This window comes from Nycticebus coucang, chromosome 11, assembly GCF_027406575.1.
Source record: "Nycticebus coucang isolate mNycCou1 chromosome 11, mNycCou1.pri, whole genome shotgun sequence".
In the NCBI taxonomy this organism is placed as follows: domain Eukaryota; kingdom Metazoa; phylum Chordata; class Mammalia; order Primates; family Lorisidae; genus Nycticebus; species Nycticebus coucang.
In genome coordinates this window covers 41,839,829-41,854,639 of record NC_069790.1, presented here as the reverse complement: position 1 = coordinate 41,854,639, position 14,811 = coordinate 41,839,829, and positions in this window count along the sequence as shown.

Sequence of the window (14,811 nt, the reverse complement as noted above, 5' to 3'; positions counted from 1 at the left end):
TATTTACATTTTGATTTTTTTCCACCTACGTTCATGTCCTTCTGTTTTGGTGCATGAAACGCCATTTTTATTAAGTTTTACATCATCTTTCACTCTGTGGTATCTTGCACTGTTTGCAAGGATTACGCTATTGTCGCATAGAATGTCTACTCTGTTCCTTTCAGCTTGTCTGTGGGCTGAATTTATTTTTTTCTTTAATTCCCCTGTATTGTATGTGCTGAAACACTATCAAGGCCCTCCAAATGTCAAATCCACGTGCGAAATAGGACAAGTATCTCTACTACCAGCCTCTCTCTCTCCTCCCTACCAACATTTTCCCTGAGGACAACAGATCACTTATGTCAAGATGATTAATAACAAATTAAAACATTGATGATAAACTCTGGTAAGAAAAAATTACCTGGGGGCTTGCTAATATGTAGATCTGAAAATTTCTGATTCAGAGAATCTCAGTATCAAGTCTGCAAGTACCCTGGGTGATTTGCAAAAAGCTAGTTCTACACTTAGAAAGAATGGCTTAATTTTTTTCAGAGATATTTTCACCTAAGGTCTTCAACTATATAAAAGAAAAAAAAAATAATAGCTTCTTTTCAGGCACCAGACAATTGGATGAGAAAGCTATTTTTGAGAGAGTACAGATTCCCTATGCTCTTGAAATTGCATATATGTTTCTTTATACTTACCAGTCCTATAGGCCCCTTTTGTTCCTTACAGCTAAGAAAAATAATCACTGGTCTGTGGCTTCCTCCAAAATCAAACCAAGTATTTTTCAATCAATTGCTGTGTGGGCTGTGTGATTTATTGTCTTAGAATGCTACAATGGCTGGACCACTCAATTGCTTTGTGTGGTACTAATTTGTAGCCATGGGGAAAAATATCAAGTAGAAATAGCAAGTCATATTTCTAAATGTACATTTCTCTGAACGCTTCAAACACTTCAAGCTCGTTACTGAGTCTTCTAACAACTTTGCTCATTTTAAAGAAAATATGTTCCTTTTATTATCTTCCTTCTAAAAGAAAATAGAGATTTTTTTTTGATAATAGTCATTTTATTTCTCATCACACACGAATTATACTTCCAAACCTCCTTATGGGTTTGAGCAGGTAAAGCAGAAAACATTTTCCAACATCACAGTGAATGTGACAATGGAAGGATCACAGGACTTGACAGGGCCAAGCGACATGAATAGCACAGTGTGGTACCTGCGGTGTCTCACCCCAAGTGACTGAAACTTCAGTCATCACTCTATAGAGGCCAGATCTTAAAAAGAACAATATGCAAATAACATCCCAACGTGGAAGAAAGTTCTCAGTGCACTAACACCTGCGCTGCTGATAAAGAGAAGCAGAACTAAGGACTGAAAGCCTGTGGGTATAAATATTCTCCTAAGAACCTTCTCAGACATCTATAACAGAATTACTAGTGGCTTCGTTTGATCATCAAATTAAAGGGTATCATAAATCAAAAAGATAGAGGGCAGTTTTCATCCAGAGGGCCAAAAAGTCTTCAAACATCTGGCCTGGAAAAGGTTCAGAGGAGTAAGTGTGTAACTGGGATATCCTATTGGAAATGCATGAGAGACTACAGTGCCTTTTTTCAGGGAACAGGGATTAATGACCAGATTGGAGAGCTAATGACCCAACCAGCCTGGCCAGCAGAAGTCCCTCTGGGGCTATCCTTTGCCCCATACTGTGCTATTTATTAAATTAACTACCTTTTTTTTTTCTTAAAAGGAAATGTTATCTGCGTTTCCCTCTTTCCTGCCCTCATTATTTTTTAAAATTATAATTGTGGCCACATACACTTAACATAAAATTTACCATCTTAACCCTTATTAGGAATACAGTTAAGTGGCAGTGAATACACTCACATTGTTGAGCGTCCCCTTTTTTAAGTTACTAAAACTTAATTTGAAATTTACTTTTTCCTATTAACCAAAGTAGCCTACTAATCTAGAACTAAGTAGAGGATTCTAATAATAGCAAAAAATAGTGTCTCTGGTTCTATCTCTACCTGTTATTGTAGGACAAATAGCCTTGTTTAACTTCCTCCTCTGACACACACCCCCAAACCACACACACACACTCCACTACACAATGATACCTGGAGTCCCAGGGAGTCCAGATAACGTGGACTACACTTGTCCTGTGTTCTTGTTGCTGCCAGACTGCTGGCATCTGACCTCCCTATCTACCAAAACAAGGTGACAAGATTTCTTTTTTTTTTTTTTAAATTACACAACCCCCAAAGCACAGCAGTTTTGAAGTCCCTAATGTCTTGAAGAGGCTTTTTGTGCAATTCTGTCTATTCTGCTCAGAGCCCCCTCCATGAAATCAACATAACAGTTGTCATGCTATCCTTGGTACCTCTGTAAAACCAAAAGTTTGTCATCAGATCACACCTCGTTACATAATACACCTCGTCCTGCAAATACCCACTTCAAGAGCCTGGTACCACGAGGCATTGCCAGACGTGTCCAAAGCCAAGGGGAGACACATCTTAGACTCAAACTTGGATCTTCATGCTATTTTCCCTCCATACCTGGCAGTCTCTGGTCCAAAGTTTGAGTGCTTCTAATAGTTCCTTTATTCAGAATTAAAAATACATTTTAAGTATGGCTTAATATTTATAACGCTTTATTTTCTGGCCGAGGAAAAAAGTGACAACATAGCATATAATAATCAAACTCCGAAGCTCATAATCACTTTCCAAGTATGTGGCTCACTATAAAAGTTTTGAGACAGACTGTATTATGTTTCATTATTTCACTTCCAAGAAGCACAATCGACAGCATCCTTTCTGATTCACCCTTGCAAGCTTCAACTTGCTTGGTTTATTGGCATTGCTGGGAGGGCTCCATTTGTTTCTATCTGTGCATATTTTACATTTCTTGATTTTTGTGTATCTCATAACTTTCGTAATGACCCATTTGGCATGCTCCCATGGCTACCAAACAAAAATTATTATGGTCTGTAGTCCCAGCTGCTCGGGAGGCTAAGGCAAGAGAATCGCATAAGCCCAAGAGTTAAGAGGTTGCTGTGAGCCGTGTGACGCCACGGCACTCTACCAGAGGGCGGTACAGTGAGACTCTGTCTCTACAAAAAAAAAAAAAAGAAAAAAAATTATTATGAAGCAGCTAGGTACAGGAAACACACAATGGTGTCATATTGCTGAAAAAATATAATAATAATAAAACGTCTTATATCTTTTCATATCGGTCTTAAAATATTCCTGCCACTTTTCTATAGATAGTCACAGTTTAATTTAGATGTTTAACGCAGTCTTGTCAGTTTGATAGGGTAAGTATCACTGCCTACACTTTATAGATGAAAAGCTATTACTCAAAAGAGGCTGAGGTGAAATAGCTAGTTAAGTAGAAGGTACGCAGAGGAGGAACTACAATTCCTGACTGGGATTTGTTCTTGAGATTTTTAGGCTTGAGAAACGTAGCTATTAAGTCACAAAATTCTTCCAACAACTTTCTTTTCCCCAAAATACTTAAAAACTCCAATTTGTGGGGCGGCGCCTGTGGCTCAGTGAGTAGGGTGCCAGCCCCATATGCCAAGGGTGGCGGGTTCAAACCCAGCCCCGGCCAAACTGCAACCAAAAAAAAATAGCCGGGTGTTGTGGCGGGCGCCTGTAGTCCCAGCTGCTCGGGAGGCTGAGGCAAGAGAATCGCGTAAGCCCAAGAGTTAGAGGTTGTTGTGAGCCGTGTGACGCCACGGCACTCTACCCGAGGGCGGTACAGTGAGACTCTGTCTCTACAAAAAAAAAAAAAAAAACAATTCCAATTTGTGGTTATAACCGAGGCTCTTGATGTCTGATAAAATGTTAAAAGCCACGCTGGATGAATCTTTCATGCTATAAATCAGAAGAGATTAATCTGTTCACTGAAGCAGCACAGACTGCATACAGCAGTCTTGAAGATAAGTCAGGTGATTTGAACCTATTATTTGACTTAATCATTTTAAACCTGGGACTTTAACCAGTTTCAACCTTGCCATTAACTCTTCACTAGCCCAGCAGTGTGGTCATGACTGCCCATCACCAACGGTGACAAAAAGAACAGGAAATTGATTTGCTATCTAATCCTGAACAATAGAGTATTCCTGAGGGATACTGTTTACAATCTCCTGATAGATTAGATGAGAAATAAATATAAACATAGGTCAATTATCAATTAATAATACATATTTCTAAAATAAATAACAAAATAATTGTATAGTTTAAAAATACTGCAATTACTATTACAATAAAAAATGTGAAAACAGAAAATTTTGTTTTTCATAGATGATAAAGTAATAACATCCTACAATAATAACATTTCTAAAAACTGAACTGAGAAAAACATATATAGGAGACTGAGCACCAGGCTTGTAGGAGCAGCCACTGGTTCTTGAGGGAGGTGCTGGGAGCGAGACAAATCTTCTAGCCTGCATGCAGATGTTTTGCTGCCCAGAGACAAGCCCTCAAGCAGCTGCATGCGCTAATGAGATAAGATAGGTCGCTCGTTAGCAAGCAGGTGTTATACTTTGGATATTTGTGGTGCAACTGAGTGGGAGTCCAGCCTGTGGAGAAAAAGCACATAGAGATTATTAAGCACGTAGCTCCAGTATGTGAGCCCCCACACCTGTTGTATAATGCTTCGATAAAAGGTCATGACAGAGGTTCCACGGGACTCTCCCTGCACCTATGGGAAGCCCATCTCTTACAGGCTTGTACCTTCAATCCGTGTCCCAGCTGTTTTTATTCGCAGTGACTGGGTGCCACAGCAGCACCGACAAACATAAGAATGTAACTGACATTGGCTGTACACAGTAAATGTATTGACTTAAAATTGATAGAAAAATCTATGTAAGACAGGAAAATTGAATGTTATAGAACTAATGACTACAAGAACACCCTATGAACGGATTAGAAGTCATTTCAGATTATGTCATTAAGTAACAAAGTAAAGTTCAAAACAGTAAACATAATATTCTACATTTTGTGAAAGAAAAATAAAATGATTAAGAAAATACCCAGCTCAATTTACAATCGCCAAGATGTGGAAACAACCTAAGTGCCTATCAGCCCATGAGTGGATTAATAAACTGTGGTATATGAATACCACGGAATACTTTTAGGCCATAAAAAAGATGGAGATTTCACATCTTTTGTGTTAACCTGGATAGAGTTGGAGAACATTCTCTTCAGTAAAGTATCACAAGAATGGGAAAGGAAAATATCCGATGTAGTCAATACTAATATGAAGCCAGTAGATGAATACACCCCCACATAAGAGAAAAATTCAGTGTAATTCAAGTGGAGAGAGGGGGAGGAGGGAGGGACTGAGAGAGGAGACTGGAGGGGTATTGGCATGCTCTTACCTAATGGGCACAATGTAAGGGCATATAGCACACCTCCTGGGGGGGGACACAACTACAAAAGGGATCCTAACAAATGGAAACATTGTACCCTTTTGTACCCTCATATTAATCTGAAATAAAATTTTAAATAAAGAAAAAAAGATATATATTTTTTGCTTATAAGAAACATGGGAAAAATAAACCAGAAACTAGCACAAGTAGTCACCATTAGCAATGGGTAAGAATGGGCCAAAAGGTACAGAAATTGGAGCAAGATTTATCTGAGTATAACTTACGTTTTAGTTGTGACTTTCATAACTTGTAAATGTTTTATAGATTCAATAAATAAAATTAAATCAGAAATTATGGGAAAGCTGAGCCCTAAAATTAAATACAATGAGAAACAAATTATCCTAACCAAGTACATAATTAGTAACACAGAGAAAATAATTTATGCAATTAGAAGACAGTACTGCAGATATATTGAAGACAGAAAGAACTACAAAGCAATCTTAAACTTTCCTTAGTACCTTTGTTGGTAATGCTGTTGTAATTCTGAAAGTGTAGGATATTGCAGTTTGGAATAGATGAATAAATATGGTAGTGGTGTTAAGAACCAGCAGTTTCACCAGGAAGAAAAGGAGACATAAAATGGAATGGGCAAAAGGAGGGAACATTTTCCTGTTACTGAATTTGATTAAAAATTCAACATGATTGATTTTTAAAATAATTATCCTCGTTCTATCCATTAAAATGGATCTTGGTTTCTAAATACCAAAGAACCACAGCTATTTGGAGAAATAATTAACTCCTGAGATGTGATGAATCTGGAACAGTTTATTGTATTGGAAGGCAAGAAAGTACTCTGACATTAATGGAGTCGTGCTAATAGGACACAGGAGCAGGCTTTTGACATGGCACACACTGACTAAATTTTGAACAAGGTTGGTATCCAAGAGTAATCATGGTCACATATTTTATCACATTGAATAGAATAATCTGGAATGCAGTATGTTCTGCAGGACAACTTGCCCGGACTTTTTGAAAGAGTCTATGTCATTCATGAAGAATAGCATAAGGCAGAAGAATGGTCCTGGATTAAGGAAGATTCAAGAGGGTCCAATGAAGACTGGAAGATGCAAGTATATAAAGTCATTCAAAAAGGCACGAGGCGCGGTGGCTCACGCCTGTAATCCCAGCACTGTGGGAGGCTGAGGAGGGAGAATCGCTTGAGCTCAGGAGTTCGAGACTCGCCTAAGCGACAGTGAGACCCCAACTCGTGAAAAAAATGGAAAAACCCAGCCGGGCGCCGCGGCGAGCGCCTGTAATCCCAGCGGCTTCCGGAGGCTGAGGCAGCGGGGTGCCCGCAGCCCGAGTCTGAGGGTGTGGTGAGCTACCACGCCCACTGCACTCTGCTCAGGGGCATAGGGTGGGACCCTGTCTCAACAACAACAAAAAAAAGTAAAGAAATAAAAAATAAGCAACAAAATAAAATTAAAAAAAGCCAAAAAAAAATAAAATAAAATAAAAAGGCATGAGGGAATTAGCCTGCCATAAAAAAAAAAAAAAAAAATTGTGTGTGTGTGTACAAAGTGTCCATAAAGTTTGTGTGCAGTTTAAAATAATATATCCAAAACATCTAAAGGGAAAAAAGCAAAACTTATCAAGGTTACCAAAGTAAGGTCACCAAGGTTATATACATGGTATAAATACAGCAACTTTCTCTGGTGATTAACTTACCAACAAAGCTCATGAACTACATTACAACATTAGCACTGTAAAAGTTAAGGATAAATTTGCTTCTGCTAGAAACTTTAGTTTTATGGAAAATGTTCAGATTTACTTTGTTTTTGTTTTAGGATAAGGACAAGTGTCTCAGTTACCTTTGTCTATCTCAGGGTACAGAATGCTTTTTGACTTGACCATTGTTGGTTAAGCAAGTGGTAACAATGGAAGAGCAACAGTTTTGTTTCCACAAGAGAAATAACAGCCATATGTAAGGCATGAAGCTGATGGGCTCCAAAATCAAAAAACAAAAACAAAACTACAAAGAACATTCTGGGAATAATTTGGGGAAATTCAGTATGGACTTATGTTAGTGAATGCTGTTAAATTATGTTGTCAAATCATTTCCCCCTCTTTTAACTATGAACCCAATATGAGTAAGGAGTTGGTTTCTGTAGACGAATATTATTGTTGTTGGGACAGACACACTAAAGTATTCAGGGGTGAGTTACCATGATTTTCCACCCTACTCTCAACAATTTTGAGAAAGGAAAATGTGTTAGTGAGCTGGAACAAGTGTGATAAGAATTAATGAATTAGTAGAGAAATATATGAACATTCATTTTACTCTTCAATTTCCTGTGAGTCAGAATGTTTTCACAATTTAAACAATTTTAAAATAATGGCAAAGTAAACCCTATAGTGGCAATGAGCAAAAATAAAAACGATATGGGTTAAAACAAAATGATTATAGAAAAGAACTGATCCTGGTGAAAATAAGTTCATATTAGAAAAATACTAAGAAAAATCAGAAAAGGGTTTAAGAATCTCATATAAAAAATTTGAGTAATTTAATTGAACAAAGGAAATTCATGGAGTCTTCAATGTGGATATGATTTCAATTAAAATGTTGCAATCATCAATCATTCAATAAAATGTCTTTGTTGTTAAACAAGGGGGTCCAAACACAAACGTGTTAGTTTGGTCAAAATGGCTGGTGGGGTGGGGGTGGGACAGGAAATATTATAAACTTGTTCTGGGTAACAAATGCTGTTGTTGAAAAACCTGTGTTTTGGGGAATTGGAATTGCTAGATCAGGTGGCTATTGTTATTCAAGGAGTCAAAAAACCAACTTGAGGGAGGGGGAGGAGGAGAGCTGCAAGGTGGCAGCTTGTGGCAGCAAGTGCCAGGGAAAAAACTTGATTCTCATAGACTTTCGCTTATACCCCAAGAAGAGAAGTAACCTTGAGTTTCCCAACTCCTACCTGCTGCACAGGCTCCAACACTTTTTGAGCACCATCTTCATTTAATCCTACAAGGGGGTAATCATTAGCTTCATTTTACAGATGGGGAGACTAAAGCTCCTAAAGTTAAAGAAATCTGTCCCAAACTAACAAGATGAAGAAAGAATTCATCCTGATATCCCTTAATCTGAACGAGCCTTAAAATGTAACGTGGGATACAAGATAAAAGGTCTTAAAATTACTCTCTAGTCTCTACTTTCTGTAATGATATTGATGAAATGAAGGAGAGGTGTCAAAATATTTGATCTGTTGCTTTTGTTTTCCAGTTGCTACAAGAAGAAAAACAAAGATTTTATTTTGCTTTTAAATAATTGCTAGTAAATCATACATAGATCAAGTAATTAATCATTGTAGATTATTGTTCTAAAAAGACATACAATAATAGGTACACTGCTGGTCATTTGATAAATGATTAAATGATTTGACAAGTGATTAAAGTAACTTGAAAATCAAGGGTAAGTCCATATGAACTTCACAGCAGAGTTCTTGTAAGTGCCAAGAAATATTCTGCTTTAGACCATAATGTGACTGTTGTTTATATTTATAAGTGACCCCAAAATCACCATATAGAACAGAGGCCTAATTTTATAATGTCGCTGAGTAATATTTGCTTAATTGTAGCATTTCTATTGCATACAAAAGCATTAAAAACCAAGGTATACTTTTCTTTCAGTAGGTAAAAAGCATCAACTTTCCCAGTCTGAACTAGGTGCCCAGTCTGGGGGTTTGTTTGTTTGTTTGTTTTTTCTTTTTCTTTTTTAATATAACAAGAAGAGGGGCTGGGAGAGTAAGAGGTGAATGATGGGGGTGCCCTGTGAAATGAAGCCCTTCACTTCAAAGGGGTAGCTGGCGAGGAGCAGGTGGGCTGCTCTCTAGGGAAGGTGCGGGGACAGTTGCTGTGCTGGAACGCACATGTGGCAGCGCAGCAAATGAGGGGGGCTGGAAGATCAAAAAGAAACCTGAAAATCACAGGTCACCCCCAATCTGTACCTCTCAACTAGGATTACGATGGCAGGCATTTGAAAGGGAGTGCCTGAACTTTACAAGGTCAAGAGCCACCAACTATGGTGTGTCTGTAATGGATCTGAGTCAGTTTCATTGCTGCTAAGTACAGAATGCATTCCAGCCTGAGAAACTCAGGTAGCTCCCAAAGCTCTTCAAAGTTTCTGAAAGAAACCTGCATTCCACAGACGTCCACTGGCTCTTTTGAAGTATCTCTAGGATCTAAATAGCATTTCCAGAAGGGCTCACGTAGCAACATTCGTAAAGAATGATTAATGTTGTCCAAATCGGTCACGTTTTGTTTTGCCAATGCTGCCATCCAGGTGGGAAGAGGATAACCTCCTGCCCTTCTGCCCTAGGACAAGGTCCCCTCTCCTGCAGTGCTACCACTTAAACTAGTGCATGTATCAATGCGCCCAGTGCAACACATCACTCGTTAAGCCCTGGTTTTCTTCCTTGGTTAAAAAAACAGAAAGTATATTTCTAGATTTATTTAGATTTAATTTCCCCATATGCAATTTTAGTAGAATCAAGGCAATGAACAGCTTATCTTATGCAACTCTGTTACTATTAACTTTTTATCATTTTCAGCAAAGAGTAATGGATGGGTGAGGCAGTGCCAGTTGGGACAAATGGCCTGCTGGGGACTGTTTCCTTACACATTATGAAAAGCAAAATGTTAAATCTAGTCATTGATTCTGTTAATGAACTTCGCAAATACAAGCAACTCCCATGATGCTATGTTCTGGTTTCTACCTACTTAAAAGACCTAACTCAGTCTTGATAAAGACTCAATAGTATTTATGAAAAATTTTGACTAGTTCGATATCATCCTAAATGCTAGCTTAAGAATTAAAAGTGTTTCATTATGTGTGTCTTACAGATCTTATTCCCCAAATTAAACTTTTTTCTTGACTTCTGCTGTTTTTCTTACACTAAATACATCAAAAACATATGTAAAATGTAGTCATGGTTTTGGGGATCCTTGGAGAAAGACTCTCTAGGCTAAAAAAGAATCCATTTTTGCTGGGCTCTGTGACTCACACCTGTAATCCTAGCACTCTGGGAGGAGAAGGTAGGAAGATTGCTTCAAGTCAGAAGTTCACGACCAGCCTGAGCAAAGCAAGACCCCACCTCTACTAAAAATAGAAAAAGTAGCCAGGCATGGTGGTGTGAGCCTGTAGTCCCAGTCACTCAAGAGGCAGAAAGATTGCTTGAGCCCAGGAGTTGGAGGTTGCTGTGAGCTAGGCTGAGGCCATGGCACTCGAACCTAGGTGACAGAGTGAGACTCTGTCTCAAAAAATAAACACATGCAAACATAAAACATAAATAAATACATAAATAAATAAAATAAAAGGAATCCATTTTCTTCTAGCTGTAATCATACTTGTATGACTAATATAAGCTGGTGCTAAAAAATCTGGACAATTTAGATTAAAGTAAATCTTTCTCCGTGGATAACGTGTGAGGTTTATTACATTTCTTATCTCATCTTCCATGGTTCAGTCCATCAGCATGATTTCACAAAATAACAAATCCAGTTCAGTAAGTGTCTGCTTTGGTACCCAGAAGTGTTAGTTTATTCGATTTAATTACACAAGAGCAAATCAATAAAACACTGTTACCAGAAATTCCAAGCTATGCATGTTCAATAAATTTATTCACTTAGCTGCCGGAAAACGTGCCAAACGGTCTGGTAGAAAATTCAAATTATCTGATGATATTTGATTAAAACTGAAGTAAAACCAATGAGGAGAAAAATGTCAGTGATGTGTAGTAAAACCCCAGCAAGGACATGCAGATCACATAATAAGTTTACTATTGCATTATGTTTAAGATTCATTATTTTAAAAACCAGGTCCTTAAAGACAAAGACTGAATAATTCCAATTCAATTATAAACGTGTCTACTTCTGAAATGTAAGTACTATTAGCTTTTTATCATTTTCAGCAAAGAATAATGATGGATGGGTGAGGCGGGGCCGCTTGGCAGAGTAGGGGCTAGGGACAGATAACAGATCCAGCTGCACAGGGGCACGTGTAGGGTGGCAGAGCTACCAGCTACCAAGTCTGCTAAGGAGACCATCCTATGGCAGAATTTTGGCAGTTGCCTAACCTGTCCTGGCACCTGCTCATGTTGTTTTTCCAGCTTTCCCACAGATCCTGGTGGCCTAGATATACTTTCTCTTTTTTGGGGGGGGGAGGGTTTGCAATGTGCTGATTTTATATACAATTTGGAATGCTTACATCAAACTGGTTAACATAGCTTTCACCTCACTTACTTAATTATTGCGTTAAGACATTTACACTCTACTCTTAGTAGATTTGACATGTACCCTTGCAATATGCACCATAGGGGAGGTCTCACCAGTTACCCTCCCTCCACCTGGCCTCCCTGCTCCCTTCCCCTCACCCTCCTCTTCTCTCCTTCATCCTGGGCTATAGTTGTGTTTTTTCTTTCCTATGAAAGTGTGGGTGATTATATATTGGTTTCATAATAGATTCCATTTCTGCTTAAGGTAGCCATGTTTTTGCTATTGTGTACAACACATGATCCTAAAAGTATAAAATATAATAAAGGAAGAGGAGGCATAGCAAATAAGGGAAGATAAAATGTTGATTTGTTCAAGTGGGAGATACAGAGAAGAAATAAATAAAACCAAACTAACTCTTCTAGCTGAGAAATTTTCTCAGGCAGTTGTGAAACAGCTGACTAAACAGTTGAATTTTACACCTTAGGATGCTGAGGCTGTTATATAAAGGGAAACAGGAAAAATTTATGACGTTGGAACATATTACATATGACTATTTTATTCTACAGAAAAGAAAGATCTGGGCAGATGGTAGCCTATTTGAATGCAGAGAGCTTAAGTATGATTCAACTGCCAAATCTACCAACTTCTGGATTTCCTCTTATCTGAGTTTATATACTTCCTTAATGTTCCCCCAGCTTGAGTTGTCATCTGATGTTACTTTTCATCAAATCCATCTTAACGATATACCAAGAAAACTGGGTCCTCATCTGCTCAGAGGAAGGGGACCTGGTGCATCCTTGAAGCCTACCGTGGGTGCAGAGCCTCTCTTGGGGGCACTCTCTGTACGCAGGGTTAGCTGCCTTCACCTTGACTCGTGTTGAGGGGCCAGGCACTCAAGGGCTGGACTGCCCAGACACAACTCACCCCCGTCTACAGACTCACACTTGCTACCCCCAATTCTCTGGGCAGCACCATCCTCCATGGCCTTTAGCCGCTTGTTTTTGTGCCACCTTCTGTGGCACAAGCCGGCAGTGTCTTGACTCGCACCCATAATTCACACCTCTCCTCTCCTCCCTGCTTCTCTATTTCTGCTGATGTGTGAAAAACAGGGAGTCATCTTAACAATCAACTGTGTGGAACCTGGAAATGAGGAATTAATGTTCTGTGAAGATTTATCCCTGTGGGGTAAATCTTTGACCAGTGGTAAATAGGGGTTATCAGATTTATTATTTCTTTTTTATCTCTCCAGGAAGACTTTTGTCAAATTCAATCATATGTATGGCCTGTCAGAAAATGTTCTTGGGAGGTCCAGTGATCTGTTGTACTCAAATTCAAATAGTAGCCCACCCTAGAGGGCAATTCCTGTACTTGCCTTCCCTCCCTCTCTGCCTTATTCCAAATCCCCTCACCTCCGCTTTCCTGAGATTGTACTCCCCAATAATGTATGAGAAAATAAGTTTATGCAGGGTCTATTTTCTGCAGAAGCTGGTCTAAAGTAACCTTGATATTTAAAAATACATAACTATTTCCAATCATCCTCTTAGATACCAGCCTAATTTGCCTCTATATTAAAAATATAGTACTATACTCAAGTTGTACCACCTATATGCCAGCCTTCTATTTAATATTTAAGGTTTATATATATCAAACAATTTAGGGGACAGTCTGGGAACCAAAGTGGTATTTGTTTGGGTCCAAACTCCAAGAGGGGCGACTTTCTTCTTAACACTCCCCATTGTCAGGCTATGCCAGACTCTATGGCAACACAGTTTTTGCATGTGTTCCCAATTCTTGGAGAATTCTTTCTCTAATTCTTTTGGGGAGGGGTAGGCAGGGTCTTGTTTTCTCACTACCCAGGCTGAAGTGCAATAGCACAATCACAGATCACTGCAACCTCTAACTCCTGGGCTCAAGCAATCCTCTTCTCTCAGCCTCCCTAGTAGCTTGGATTACAGGCCACCTAACTTGTTTTATAAAGTCCAGGTCTCACTATGTTGCCCAGGCTGGGACTCAACTGATCCTCCTGTCTAGGACTCTCAAAATACTGGGATTACAGGCATCAGCCATCATACCAGCCAACCTACACTCTTCACAAAGCATCTTTTCCAGTCTTGCACACATATGTGTCAACTAACTTCTCACAGGGGTCCTGAGGCTCTCCAACCCCTAACCCAGAGAGAGACTCTGACCTCTGAAGTAATCTTAGCCTTGGAGCCCACAGCCTGACAGTCTTATTTTTCTTCATTCATTAAATATTAATATGAATTAGGCTGACAGTAACATATTTCATCACCAGAAGGCAGTAAGCACCCTGGAGCCTATTATTCTTTTCTAATAGTTCAGATGTCACATCTGCAAGTAAGAGTGTCATCTCCTCCTCCCTGTCCTCATTACATTCCCATTTTCCCAAGAATATTGAAGAGAAATAATAAAGTGACTAAAGTTTACTGCCTGTTGGTTTTTAATATAAGCACCTCTATCACGGGAGAGGTAAAGTTAGAATTAAGGAAAACCTACTACAAAAAGCCAAAATTATTTCACCCCAAACTATATTTCTTTGACATATTTTGAGATGGTTATTTAGAGCACCTGCAAACAGGAATAGTCCAGTAAAGTTGCCTTTTGTGGAAGAGATTTGCATCTGTAGAGAAAAATTTACATTAGCAAAATACTCACAAAGCTTTCTCTGAGTCCCTAATCCAGGAAAGATCAACTCAACCATAGGCTGCCATTTATTCTGAAAGTGTGGGTTTCATTTACTTAACAAGCCTGCCTTTGCCAGCCATGCCTTTCCTTCTCTCCCTCCCATCACCTGTCTTGCCATGCTCTAAGTCCCTATTCTTTCTGTAGCCTCAAGATGATATGAAAGCATCATCCATCTGGGCCTTTCTTCGGGTCTTCATATTTTGTATGACTCCCCTGCACCCATGTGTATATTAATAAATTTGTATGCCTCTTGTCTGTTACTTGAAGCCTTCGGAGGGCAAAGGGAAAGTTCTCCCTTTGCCTTTGCCCCTTCAGTTTGGGTACTCTGAGCAGGATAACCAAAATTGCTCTGCTTTTCTGAAAGCCATAGTCAAGGAAACCCAGGACCTGACAAGTGGACAGGAGAATAAAAATTTCTTACCAGTCAGATTCCAGGGTTCTGCCTGTGGAACCTGGTTGAACAGATGGCAA